Source organism: Aythya fuligula, chromosome 22, assembly GCF_009819795.1.
Source record: "Aythya fuligula isolate bAytFul2 chromosome 22, bAytFul2.pri, whole genome shotgun sequence".
In the NCBI taxonomy this organism is placed as follows: domain Eukaryota; kingdom Metazoa; phylum Chordata; class Aves; order Anseriformes; family Anatidae; genus Aythya; species Aythya fuligula.
In genome coordinates, this window is record NC_045580.1 from 2,029,037 (window position 1) to 2,043,632 (window position 14,596).

At 42.8% G+C, this 14,596-nt stretch overlaps 1 protein-coding gene across 5 annotated transcripts in view; it reads right to left on the reverse strand.

The window, feature by feature from the left end:
* The window catches only part of ZBTB44 (zinc finger and BTB domain containing 44), a 35,454-nt gene that overhangs the window by 16,866 nt on the left and 3,992 nt on the right, over positions 1–14,596 (reverse strand). The gene's annotated exons all lie outside the window — the stretch shown is intronic.

Here is a 14,596-nt window from a genome sequence, read left to right on the forward strand (position 1 = left end):
CCAAATTGTTTGCAGTCTATCACTAATATCGTCTCCCACATTTCTGCTATTGTCCGCTCAGAACAAATTTCCAACACAGTTTAGAGAAAAACAAGTGCCTGTAACACTACAAAGAAAGCATTTTTGAAACCATCATCTGTGTAAGAAACCTCGATTTTTTATTTTCTGGGCTCAGGAAACTATTGCTCATGGCTCTTAAGCCTGAGGGACTTTGTCGAATGATCCTTTTAAGTGGAATAGACATTTTCTTGGATCCACTTATGAGCGTGCAGGAGCAGGCAAATATCCCAGAGAAGGCATTTAATACCAGAAGTTTTAGAGAAACTACAACATGAATTTTCAGAGGGCAGAGTTCAAGCTAGTAAACACAAAATAATAGTTGCCAATAGCTCTGCTTTACTGCTGTAGTGCAGGTACTGATTGCCTAAAGCTGCTTTTAATAAATAATTTTGGACTAGGATGAGAACTTACTGAAAATTTCTTCAAAAACACAGTGGATTACAAACCTCAAAGTGAAGTTTGGATTTAAATCAAATAGACACAAATTGATTTTATACATGTGATAAATAATGCAGGTAGTGCAACTTTTTCTTACAAAAAATACACACTGCCTTCTCGGGGACCAGTTCTCATCTACGTGTAGGAACAAATGCATGTTTTCTGTGCAAGGTCCTGAAGGACTAGAGAGGACCGTATGTCCCACACTGTCTGGCAGCTGTAAAGACCATCTCCAAAAGAAAAAAAATATAAAATTGGTTCCCGTGTTTGCTCAAACTCTTTCTGAATTATTCCACCACAGAGGGAAAATAAGCTGTAATGTTACACCTTCTTATGGCCCCCCAAGCTTCCATGTAAAGTCTTCTGTGTTCTACATGAGTCACGTAATTAACATGATACAGAAACATCATCTGGTAAAGCTGGCGGTTAAACATCAATAACATAATTGGATCTGATTATTTCCTGGAGTCAGTCAGCTTCTTCACATCACCCTTTGCCTCTTCCTTACACATACCCAGAACCATACCACTCCTGCAAATTGTGCATGTGAAGCTTCCCAGATACAGAGCTCGCTGTAGTTTGGAACAACTTACCACCAGTCTCACAAGTCTTAGCACATATTTAAATGGCAGCTGTCAGAGCCTATCCTGTTCTACAGGCATCTGCACTCGGCTTCTTCTTGTCCTCTGATTTCACTTTTGGTACTGCAAACCCTTTCACACTGGAAAAACGTTTATTCTAGAGAAGAGACTAAGACTTAATACACATAAAGGCTGAGTGAAACTGTAAGTCCATTTGGATTTAAAATGAAATTTCACACTACTGCAGAAGAAGAAATTGAGCACAAGTAAAACACTCCTCTTCAGTGAAAGAAAACATATCGACCTCAGGAGGCATCTGAAGATCCAGACTGTTTGTTCTCCAGCATGAATCAAATGAAAAGCATATTTAATTGATCTCAGACCAAAACTCTGCAGTAAAATCTTGTAACAGCATATTCTGAAATGGCCTTAGGATACCCTTCCTGCTGAATTCCCAGTAGCTGCAGCAGTTCCTTGGCACATCAGAAGCCCAGAACCCCTGTTCAGGAACTGGCTGCAAAAAGATGAATACATGCACAAGGACTATCAACAGTGTATCTGGTATTTAGAAACACCACTGATATAGAATGGTAAACAAAGAGAAAAACCTAGGCAAGCAATACTCCCAATACTTATATGCCCAGAAGACTAATCACAATCCTCCTTCTCCATTCATCTCAATGAGTAACGCTCACAATCCCTCCCGTCTCCGAGACATCTCTCCTGCTCACCTCCTTCAAACCCTCTTTTGAAGCACTGCTTGTCCTGCTTCCCCCTTCCTGCCTGCCTCTCCCCTCTTCTGGCTTCCTTTCCCCTTTCATCTTCTGCTTCCTTGACCTTGATCTGGTTACAGAATTTAAAATAAAATAGCGGAAGGCAGTGCAATAAATTTAAATGAATTTATTACATGAGAAGAGCGCCTGCCATGAACGTGGGACCTTGTTTTGTCGAGTCACTTCCATAACATGACTTTGTCCCTTGCTCCTCGGACACACCGCTGCTCAAACAAGCGGCTCCTACACAGTCTGAAGGATGTATGCATATGCATGCTGCTTTCAGTAAAATCAGAAGAGCTGGGCTGGGGAGGGGAAACAATACCAGCTATTTATAGTTAATAAGGTAGTAAAACTGTCAAATATTTTTAGAAGATAATTTAAACAGTATGGAAGTATTTTTTCACATGAAAAGATGGGGATGCTAAAGCTCAGACAGGTCCTAAAGCATTCAATTCTCTTTTTTAAGTTTTCAGTGGCACAGGGCACTTTTATAGCTGCAGTAAGTCCTTCTGATAAAAGAGAGTAAAGGACCAAGGCATTACAACCCCACCTCAAGTCTTTGGATTGTCAACATTTCAAAATGACTTTTTTTAAAGCTTATTTTCAATTATTAGATATAATTGATAGATATAATTATTAGCTTTATCCTGACAATAATCCAATTATTAAATACACCCTGACAGCAGTTGTTAGATGCTCAGGTATGTGGTACTACATTCGGGAGTGATTAAGAACCAAAAGCGAACTAAACGCACAATACATTGGGAGCATTTGGGGTCTGGAGATCAAGGCGTATCAAATGATAAATGAGTCGGAGCTGTAAATGTTGCCTTCAGCTTTAAGCCAAACACCATCAGCGGTTCTGTAAGCAGGTCCTGGGTTGGTGTCAAAGAAATGGGGGCCAGCTTTTCCCTCCCAGCTGCTGGCAGCACAACCCCTCTCTCCCAACCAGGGCACTCACGTCCACCTTGCCCTGTCCCACGCTACAGAGAAGTATTTCAGAGTTCAAGAGAAACAGAAGGAAATGTAAAGATACTTTCAGAAGTTGTTAAAATATTCTCAACGGGGCACTTCAGCATGCATCAGAGTTGTTTTTAACTTTGCCTCAGACACTTGCAGCTCAAGCGAATGGTTTTTCCAGCGTGCATTCCCACACTGGAAACGTGTGGGAATTCACAACCTTGCCAAGGCGCTGATCCCAGGACAAGGTGAGAAGTCAGACAAGAGCACTTCAGGACTCCCAGAGAATTTTCTCCACTCCTGGGCAAAAGCAGTTTGAAGGCAAGTGCTACAGAACCAAAGACTTTGTACAATTAGTTTGAACATTAATTCAGGTCTGGGTGTTTTTTAATCCTACAAGCACTAATGTAGACCTGACCTTTAAGTAGTCAGAGCAACTTGGCTCATTCTTACTGTGTCAAGGCTAACAAAAAACAAGTTTTACCAAGTTATCAATTCACAAACGCTGTTTTGTGACAACGATTAAACATATGGCAAGCTTCTGTGCTTAGAAGCAGTAAATATGAAATTCTATACTATGCCCTGTAAATGGAAAAGAAATGGTAATGGTTGAAAAATTTGGCTTATGTGACCTGCCAGTTCCACATACGCAAAAGTTGCTTCTTCATCTCCTGACTAGCACTATGACTCAAATCAGTGTTTTTAAAACATAGTACCTAGAACGGTCTTGGTTTTTCTTCGAACAAGTCAGTGAAGCACACTCAGAGAACTGTTTGCATTCATTTTGTGACTTGGCAACATCATTTTACAACTCATTTTTAGCACCACAGAACTACCGCCCCACCTTTAAACTGTGTCCTGACCCGAGGACACTGACAAAATATGACAACTTCTCTGAATATGAGAACCAACTGACTCCAGGTATAGAAATGCCACGTTAGCTCCAGTGCCAAAATGCACAGGAAATTCCCACCCTCCTGCTCCCCAGCTCCTTGTTCATTGAACTTTGAAGTCATGGTGTAAATGGGATCACTACAGCTACCTTTGGGGAAATTTACTCATAACCCAGACTGCTTCTTGGCCACTGGTTACAGCACCATCTCATACGCAGCGGCAGCAGCCCGGGGATCGTCTGTGGGGAGAAATGCATGAATTGGAAAGTCTCCAATGGCTGAACTAGGAGCACTGCCCAACTACACCCTTACCTAAAATATTAGGCTGCTAACATAACTTTCACAACACACCTCATCTCTATTTCTTCTGTGCTCAAGAGGCAGCAATTGGCTGCTCTGAGCCACAGAGGTACAAAACCAGGATCTGCCATCATCCCCCTCTGCTGCACAGGTACCAGCACCCCCTTCTCCCTCAAAGTGCCTCACTGGTTAGTATAATTAAGTTTATAATTGAGTTAGAACAACTGCTCTGAGTGTGTACTTAACTTCAAGTTTGCTGTTTCTATTTCAGCCTTGAAACACTTGTCTATCTAAACACACATCTGTTTCCCCCAACAACACCAGCTGGCCTATTAAAAGGTACTATCTCCCACTACAAATCTTGCCTTGCTTCATTTGACAAAACTGCTGGCTGGAGCTCACAAACCGTTCCCGTTTCAAATGATTCAACAGCGCTTTCTAAACTTTGTTTAAAACAGCATTTTAGGTCAGCAAACCTAGTTTGAAATCAGCCTGCCATCGCCAAGCCTAGCGGTATTTATGAGAAGAGAAGGCAAACACAAGGTTCCTTTGCTCAAAATTACGTCAATGCACAGCATTCACTTTGGTGTCCTGGAATCTGAGGAATGCAAACCTGTAACCTTTAGCTGCAGTGGGTGAGCAGGCCAGGGAAATGAACCATCCAGAGAAGCACGCAGTGGTTGCAACTCCAATTTCCTCTAGGATAGCATACTTCAAATTGTAACTGCACAAAGGAGCTAGTGTTAAACTAGTTACTTCATAAACACACCGGTTGTGTTAAAACATGAAATAAATGCTGAGCTGCAGTCTATGAATGGGGTCTGAGGGGATACTGCTAGCCTGCAAAAGCTGTGACAGCATCCAGGCCTGGGGCTGACCCGGCCCTTGGTCTCTGGGCCTGGAACCAGGCCTTTACCCCCCAAACCATTCCCACTTCACTACCCCAAGACACTGAAATTCCTCAGGTGCCCTCTTCCTCCCAGCTTCACAGAAGAGGATGATTTTGAGGTGTTTTCCTTTGTAAGGAGGCTGTGGGGAGCTTCTGTTCTTGGACAGGGCTCTCTGGCAGGTCTGGCCGGCATCCTGGAGGAGCGCTGGAAGCACAGCCCGGCCTCAGAGCACAGAATTGCTGACAGCGAGGTACCAACCTCTGGAAAGCTCCACCTGGGAGCTTTATTTGTAGAGTAATTCCACATCTGAAGCTGAAGCCTAGAAATGCTACAATCCATCTATTTATTGTTAGCAGTAACATTCCCTTTCACAGCAGAACACAGACGAAAGTATGTTTTTCTTTTTGAACACTCTCCGCAAGTGCTGAATTTGATAATGTCATTTCTTTCGTAAAAGAGTGGTTTTGGCTCACCACTTTTGACAATCTCATACACCAGAGGTTTTGAGGCCATTGACTCCATCTACAATTACGGTCGTTTATAAAAAGCATTTCTTAGCTTCTCTGTATTCACAGAGAAGTTTATACCTATATATTGCCACTTCATCTTTTTTCTTTGAAGGAATCCTTTCCAAAGATGCTATGGCTGCAAGTTGCTCCCCAAACAGTCACCTCTTCCTCTGAAAAAGGTCCAGCAGAGACTTCCCAAAGAAAGACCTTCCCAAATTTCAACTACATACCAGCAGGTGCTGGTGCAGAGGGTGGCAGGAGGTATTTCAGAACTTGCATTCATAGAGGTGGACTAAAACACCAGCAGTCAACAGCTGCTTCAAACGTTTAAGTGCACACAAATAATTCTACGTTGATTCAAGCCTATGTAAACAGCCTACATAATTTTCAGATTAAAGATGAACTCCATGCACCCAGGCCTGTTTAACACTTGTTGAAGCCACGCTATGGCAATGACCACCACCAACAACCCCACATCTTCAAGAAATCACTAAGGATCCAGCTAAGCTCCTCACAAATCCTATAACTCCTGAGTTTTACAAAGCCTAAGTACCAAGGCTGTGACCCCATCACAATAACTTGCTGAAAAGATTTTCACATCTGGAAAGCCTGAGCTGTGCCAGGATATGATAACTTTACTTGCTTGGCACCAACCAAGGTAAGTCTCTTCAGTACAGGATACTGAGATGCAGGTGCAAAAGCACTCATTATTCCTTTACTCTAAGTTCACTGACAGACTAGAAATAGTATTTACCTGCAAAGCACAAGGAGGAAAAGCACCTGATAGCTCCTCTACCCAAATAATTACTTGGAAACATCAAGTGCCCACAAAATATCTGGTTCATATTCCTAACACATCCCTTAAGTTTTCTCAAAATTATAAGAATGGAAAAGCCGTAACTGTAACATGCCACGAGAACAGAGAAGATGTTTGAGGGCATGGCAAAATCTCTGATGGCAGTTATAGCACTGACTCACATTATCACTGCTATTGAAAACATTAATCTTTAATGTGGATAGCAAAAAAACAACACAGCTGACAGAAAAGTAGATTTGCGTGACACAAAGCTGGTAGGTGCATTTTAATTCTCAGAGCTGCTGAAAGCATTGAGACCAGTGCTGGGGTGCTAGAAACAGCAGTTTATTCTACAAAACAGTTTTATTGTAAATTGAGATGGTAGGTCAGCTGCAACAGAACAGTTCTGAGAGAATAAAATTAGAAAGCATTTACATATACATTTTGAAGGAAAGTTGAGCATGTAATTTTTGTAGTAACAACAGACGCCTTTCCCCTCACTTGTGGCAGCAGAGTACAGGCTGTCTTAGGTTTGCATGACTGGAACTTCAGCTTCAAGTTCAACTTAAGTGCTGATACTCCTCCTGTGTAAGATGCCACGGCTCCCACTCATTTATCACCCTTGCAGTTTATCATTCAAAACCCAGGTACTGTTTTTGGCAACCGTGCTTTAATTGCTGTTGTTTCTAATCCATCCAATTTACTCTTGAGGTGCATTACCAAACAAGAGGGAAAATGAGCAAAACATCCACCTCTTCAGGATTTCAGCTTTAACTGTTTATACAGGCATCAAGGTGTAAGCTTTGATCAGAAACCAGTGCTGCTGCCAAATGCACTGAACTTGAGCTCTCCATGTCCTGGAACACGCAGTTTACTCTGCGGTGAGGAAATTGATACACAACTTGTATGAAGCTAACAAAAGAACTCACATTTCTGTGCAAATTCCTACAAATAATTTTTAGAAAATTTTCAGCTCTCTCCTCAGTTTTTGTCACGGTGAGCCCAGGGCCTGCTCACCACACTCTTTTGTCACCCTTACTCAGTGCCTGGTAGTGGGTTCCAAAGCTTTGGCTGAGCAGGGCATGCTCCTGCCATATTCTGTCAATGTCCATGCTCTGTCAAAGCTCCAGGAGCCAGTCCCTTAACCACCACTGCTCCCAGAAGCATCCACTTAGCACGGCTGTCTTGACTCAGAGCTGATCTGAACAGAACTGAAGGGGCCTGCGAGAGAAGCCAAAGCATCTTGTTAGGGACCTGGGTAACACCGTATTACCAAACCTCCCCACAAGGCGGGATGGGAAAGGCACTGCTTTTGCAATCTACTTCTGCTTGTTCCTGTTACACGGTTTCAGCCTCGTTCACCAGAAGAGGTGCAGCTTGCTATTCTGTCTCTTCCTCAGTTTTGCAGAAGTTTTTGTTTTTTTTTTTTACACCATGGATATTTAACAACTAAACAGCACAATACCTTCTGTTAAAGCAATCCAAACCAAGAATAAACGGGATAATATTTACTTGGTTCCAAACATTTCAGTTATACTGGTTCTAAACAATGCTCCAAGTAAAAAGTGTACAGAAGTTAGAGTGAGAGGACCAAAGTCTTCCTCACGCTACAAGACTGCCTCTGGGTGTAAAAGCAGCATGTTTGCTGGATATGTGAAAAAAGCAACGTTTACTGTAATGAAAAACAAGGGAACATGTCTATTGCTTAAATCCCAAGTAATTTAGAATATTCAAAACAACATAAAACACATCACAGAGATGCTGTTCTTGTAACACGAGGTCTTAACAAAGAAAAGGCTATAAACCATTAGTTAAACCATTATTTTTCAGGAGCTGCTGTTTCTACACATACTGTGAAGCACAGTATGTCTTTTTTTTTTTTTCTAGATCATTCATTTACAAAGTCAAGAAGTCGAATGCAAAAATTCAGCAGCCCTATTGCAACAATGTAGCAGGAGATATTAGATAAAGGCAGTCTGGATGCAGGCTGACAGAAAGAACTACTACGGCCTAATCAGGAGCCTACATTAGAGTCCAGCAGAAGGCAGAGGATGGAAATGCAAATACCCAAACGAAGGTGGATCGGTCGATAAAAGTGCCTTTATAAACCTTTGAAAATGTCCCAGTGATGAAATGGAACACGACATGGAACTTACCAATTTGGGCTGAAACATCCTCCAGCACATCCTTTGCAGACTGTATCTGCTCAGAAGCCCCAAACATGTCCTGAAACTCAAAGGAGCTCTGTTCCAACCCCTGCATCTGGCAGAATTAAGAAGTCATCTGTCTGAACGTAACAGATTACAGATGCCAAGGCCACCCTCATTAAGCTTACCAGCAGCCACACACTTGCAACAGACTCTTGTGCAGCTCCGTCTTGTCATTTCCTCGTGAAAGTGACACTTCCAGATTTATTCATGTCCTTTATCATCCCGTATACGTGGCCTACAGGAAGCAGCCTACAAGACTTCCTCCTGACCCACCTCAAGTTGGCAAGAGGATTTTGTCTTACTGTAAGCCTTTCTTTTCATTTCTACAGAGACATTCTGCTCATGTCTCGGGCAAAGAGAAAAATGAGCTTTGGTCTCCGCAGCTGACAAACTTACGTCTGCCATGAGGCAGCTTCACAGCAGATAGTAATTTCCCCATTTATCTGTGAATCGGTTAACTGTGGAAGGTGTCACAGAGTTGGACTTCAAGTCATATACAGTGAAATGCAACCTGCTAAATGGTTTCGGTCCCACTGGCTTTGGGCAATGAAAATGAATCTGCACAGCACTGCAAACGGCCATGGCCAAGAGCAGACCCTTCTGACTGATGGGAGAAGCTGCGAGCTGACAGAAGTTTGTAACCAAAACACCCTGGGAACCACTGACAGGCAATTGAGAGCTCTGTATGTGGGCACTCAGTGTGCTAGATTACTACAGCAAGATTAAAGCATAGCTACAACTCCTAGGCTAGATAAAACTTGAAGATTAAAGATCACGTTGTAGGTGTGTAAAACATGTTGCCACTCCTTTCATTAGAAGTCAATCTAAAAATGTTTCCATTAGACACCGCTCTGTGATTATAAACATGCAATCTGATAGTTTAGTTTTCAAGAAAAGGTGCTACTGTACTAGGAGAAGAGGCAAGACTGTTCAAAGATTGTCTTATTGTGTGGCACGCACCTGCCAGAAGGCTTGGCAACATTACCACAGTGTTAATTCAATCTCTCAAATATTTAGTGCCAAAGCTCCGGTTATTTAAAAACATAAAGATGTTTTCATCTCTCAAAGATCAGCAGTGATATATGATTAGGTGTTTGTATACAACTGCAGAACCTGGCTGAATGAAAACAATATGAAGAAAAGAAGAACGGAAAATAAGAAACCAAACGGAAAATGAGACACCACCTGTGTTTACTGAAGCTGAAGTATGTCACACTAACTCGATAATGCATTTTTCAGAAGAAAAAAACCAGAAATGCCACAGAAGATGAGGACTACATTAAAATGTTTGAATAACGTGACATGCAGAATTATTAGCAAAAACAAGATGAATAGACAAACTACAAGTCAGCTAAGGAGCTGGTTAAAAAGACGTAATTTGTGTACTTGAAATGACAGGTTAAAGAATTTACCTGTGAAGTGCCATAAGGAGTTGTTTTAGCAATAATCTCCAAGTGTTTCCGTAGAGACACAGGCTCAAAAAAAAATGCTGATGAAAAGGCTTAGATGTACCATCAGCACAAAGCGTAAAAACAAATGACTTAACTCGAGTCCTAGGAACAGACGGAAATTCACTGGAAATCCAACAGTATGAAATTAAAAACCCACCATTATATACTAGGGACCTACTAATAGAGTTGAGCTACAATCTGGAAGCTAATTAGTTAAACGTGACTTTGGAGAAAAGATCTCCATAGCATTTAATTAAATTGAGCAGCTAACTGAAAGGCCCACAGAATAACCAGACTATTTTAATACCTCATTTTTTTGTCAGGTGGTTGTCAGGATCTATTTTAGCCTCCCAAAAGGTTCTCAAGAGGATTTTTTGGTGCGTTCTTCTTCCCTGCATGTCTGCTGCTTACCTTGTCTCTAAAGTAAGCTATGCTTGGGTCTTCTCAGAGCACCTGACTTAACCAGACATTTCAGACAGCAACATGTACTAGCTGGAACCAACAGGGCATCCATTAAGTGCACTGATCAGCAAGACAGTGCTTAATCTCAGGATCTAATTAAAAGAAGAGATTACAATAATCAGGACAGTACTGGAGCGTGCGCCACACATGAATCGTTGGTCTGACGCCACTGAGTATTTTTTACGCAAGACCTAGAAGATGAGATGTGCCTTAAAACACTTACAGATACGTGGAGAAGATAGATGTTCTCTTAAAGGACTCCACACCTTTCGACATCACTGAAGCTTGCTGGCTGCAACAAATGGCACACCTGATGCACCAGCTGAGCTCTTTTAAGATGCACCTGGTGAGAGCGGACAGCAGCAACTCGCAGCATTTTGGTGCAGAACGGGTGAAGAGCCTCGGGAACGGAGCCAGGTACAACACGCTGGCTGCTCCATCCCTAACAACACGCAAGCAACTCCACACATTTTCATATCCTGTGTTTTTTTTTTTTTTTTTTTTTTTTTTTTTTTTTTTTTTTTTCTCCAAGTCTTGTCTTCACGAGCCACGACAGTTTTTCAAGTTTTGGTGTGATCATTTGAAGTCAGCTCTTTCAGAGAACAGAATGTTACCATTCACTACTTCAAAGGACCCAGATTTAACTTGTTGCCTTTTTGAAGCTGCAGTGCAAAGTATAAACTTTATGTGCCTAATATAGCTTTCACATGGTTGAATAAGCAAACTCGATAAATGCCACTTTCCCCAGCCTCCAGCACTTTGAACTTTTCATTGTAGGAATCTCACATTAGTGCTCCATATAACACATAAAAGTACATTTTCAGGCTGTACTTAAAACTGAGGCTCATTTAGCAACGCGAGCAATAACAGCTAAGAGGTCTTGCTATATATGCAATATTTATTTTCTTAATAAAAATTAATGTGCAAACTTCATTAGACGGAATGTATTGTGATACATCACACATTCATTGCCCTGCAACTGTTTTTTCACCAGTTCTCTGAAAAAGCCCACGACCAAACTCTTACACGGTGAGTTTAACAGCCGTTTGCCCTGAAAGTGCGTGCTGGAGATGCTCATACCACCAGCACACAAGCAAACCTGTTTGTTTTGTTTTGTTTTCCTAGAATAAAAGCAACAAATGAATTTGCAGTATCGTCATGCAGGCAAGCCCCAGAACATAATGAGATTATACCGAGCGGACTGATGTTACATCCCTGAGGCACACATTCAAATTCAACCACTCTTTCCACAACAGCGTCATTTTAACACGCTCTAAACACTTTCTTCAAAGTTCTCTCCTGTGCTAACTCCAATCTAGTTTGTCCCCGGCTTCCCAGTGTAGACAAGCCCCAGCACGACCTCTTCCCATGCTGCGTAACAAAGCACCAGGCTTCATTTTCCCCATCTCAGCGAGGAGCTCGAACCGAGACCCAGACCCGCCGGTACCCGCGGCCTCGCTGACCTGAGGTCGAGCACTTCTGAGTGTGTGGGGCAGGAAGCACTGGGTTAGGCAATTCTTCCGACCGAGCTGCGGGAATGCTACTAGTCTCAGAACAAATACTAGTCAAACATTAAATTCTACTAAATACTGTAAATTGCCCCCAAAAATCCATGAAGTGCTTTTATTTGCCACATGGCAGCAACCTTCTCATCTAAACGAACACCAGAAAGATAATTTTTCCTGTTGTACCACGGCTATCCACAGCATCGCAGTCTTTGCCCTCAGAAGCTCTGCAAGCATCTCAACAAACTTTGGAACAATGTACATCAAAGCCTGCTCACCCCAATCTCCCTCCCAAATTACTACCAAAAGCCCCAAGCCGTTTTTGAGAGTGCCATGGGAAAGAAGCGGGGAGAAAAATGGCATGGGCTTTGTATCCTCATGCCAAACTATTATATTCAAAGACTTTCTTGGTAGCTCTACTGCATTAGATCCATGGAAGAGTCAAAAGGTGAACCGAAAACCTCTGTGCTTCCTCACACACGTGTACACCTCCTTACAGAGCACCGCCAAGCCTTACTACACGACTTTGAGGAGAAAAGAGGGCACACGAGGCATTTTTCAGACAGAAGAGAGTCGATTTCAGACATCACTTTAATTGATGGCACAGCAAAAACCACCCTTGGAAAGTAAACCATCTCTTCTGTTCCTCCAGGACAAAACCTGGGTGTGTTATGCCCTGAGAGCCGCCAGCAGCAACACAATTTCGGGAGCTGAGGAATCCCTCCGCTCCCCACCCCGGTGCTGTCACCCCCAAGCACTGCCTCCTACCTGACTGTGTGCGAGGCTTTAATTTTTGTCACTTGCAAATGACAAAGCTGTCGCCTCATTTTGCAGAAACAAACGACTGTAACTGCACATCACAATCATTAGGTTTGTGACAGCCAAATTTGGCTAAGTGCTAGTTTTTACTGGTTCAGCACAAAGCTTACCTGTCAACTGATTTGTTGTTTGAAGTACTCAGTTTTATTACAAGAAATGACAGCTTTCCTTCCCCGACTTCAATTTCAGATTAGCAAGGAAGCATTACACCTTAATGAAATACACATTAACTGTAATAAATTAATTTTTCTGAGGCAGAATGCAAATCTCAACCCTCCCCGAAGCGTGCTAGCCCCGTTCCTGCCAGAAGTACGAGAAGCCTGCGCTGACAAGCAACGCCACGGAGAACCTGCGGAAAGAGCAAAGGGGAGAGAGATCAAGGCGCAGCCACACGTCGGGCACAATCTCGAGAAGCAAAAAGGCATCGCCGACCCAGACGGCGTGGCCCAGGGCCAGCTAGTCGGGGTGTCACAGACACGGCAACAAGCAGCCGCCTCTCAGACGGAAGCGGCTATAAAGAATCCCCAACAAGTTGGAGCAAGGCAGGAATGCGGTTGTGTCATCGCCCTCTTAGCACTGTGTGTACCCTTTATTTTCCTAATGACTCAATTATGCAGGTAAAATTAAATGCCTAAAAGGAGTTCTTCCTGGCCCTGAAAACTCAAAATCCTGGTGTTTACCCAAAAAGCTGCTGTCAGGTGAGCAGCAGCAATGCAGGCTCTCTCGCTTTCTTGCCTTGTATGGCCAAACCTGGGCTGGGAGAACCAACCGCGTGGCTCAGGCTGGGAATAAAGAGTTTTGTGCATTTTGTTTTCATCCATTAGCTTTTTTTTTTTTAAGCCTCCAGCATCTTTATTAACATCTCACAGAAACCTCTTGGAGTACATCATTCTTACCATGGGTATATAGCCACTAAAATAAGCAACAACAACAAAACAAACAACAAAAGCTGAAAGAAACCTTCAGAAGCTGCTGGACCTGCAGCACTCCAACACCATGTGAATATCCATCCCTAACGTGGGACCAACTCACACCATAGCCACCAGGCATCTCCAGGACTTCTGGATCTCTGTAGGACACATCGTAATGCTTTCAAAACCCAGCACAAGACTCACCTGTGGCAAGTACGCACCATAAATTCACTTTTTTCATAAGGTACTCTTAGTAATACCCAAATGCACTGTGCCACCTGTAATTAAACTTATAAACCAACATCTTCTCGAGTATCCCTAACTGTACCTCCAGCAACACAGCTCTCAGCACAATGACGACGTTCAGTTGTACTTCTGAACATAAAACACCGCACAGCAAACGTTTATAACATTAGCACTGATGAGCTACAAAATGCCCTTTATGAGAAAGCCTCTCAGTGCTCTGGAAAAAATGCCTTTATTCAACCTTCTTGGGTAGAGCAGGCAAACAAATGTTGTGGTTGAATCACCTCAAAACAACGTGGCAGACCTCAAAGGGAAAAAAAAAAAAAAAAAGGTGATGTAGAACAGCCTCTGCAGACAGAGGTACTAAATAGCCTGGGACAATTCAGCTGGGGGGGAACAAAGAGAAAACTGAGAACACAGATCTATACAATTGCAAATGAGAAGGTGACTGGCAAAAAGATTCTTTATTCTTTCTGCTGCTACAGAAACTAGGCAGCACTCAATGAAATTACCATGCACCGGGTTTAAAAAAACACAACAGGAAATACATTTTCGCACAATTTGTGGAATTCACTGCACAGCACACTGCAGAAGCTGAAGGTACGAACTGCTCGAAAGGTTTAGGCAAATCCACGGATGACGGGACCAAGAGGCACAACTGAACAGGTTGTCTGCACGCACCTCCAGCTCAGGCCATCTCTAAATCCCCTGCCGCTGGTAGACGCGCTGAGGGACGATTACCATGCCACCTCCGTCTGCTCTGCTACTTTCCCCCTAATGATTTACTTC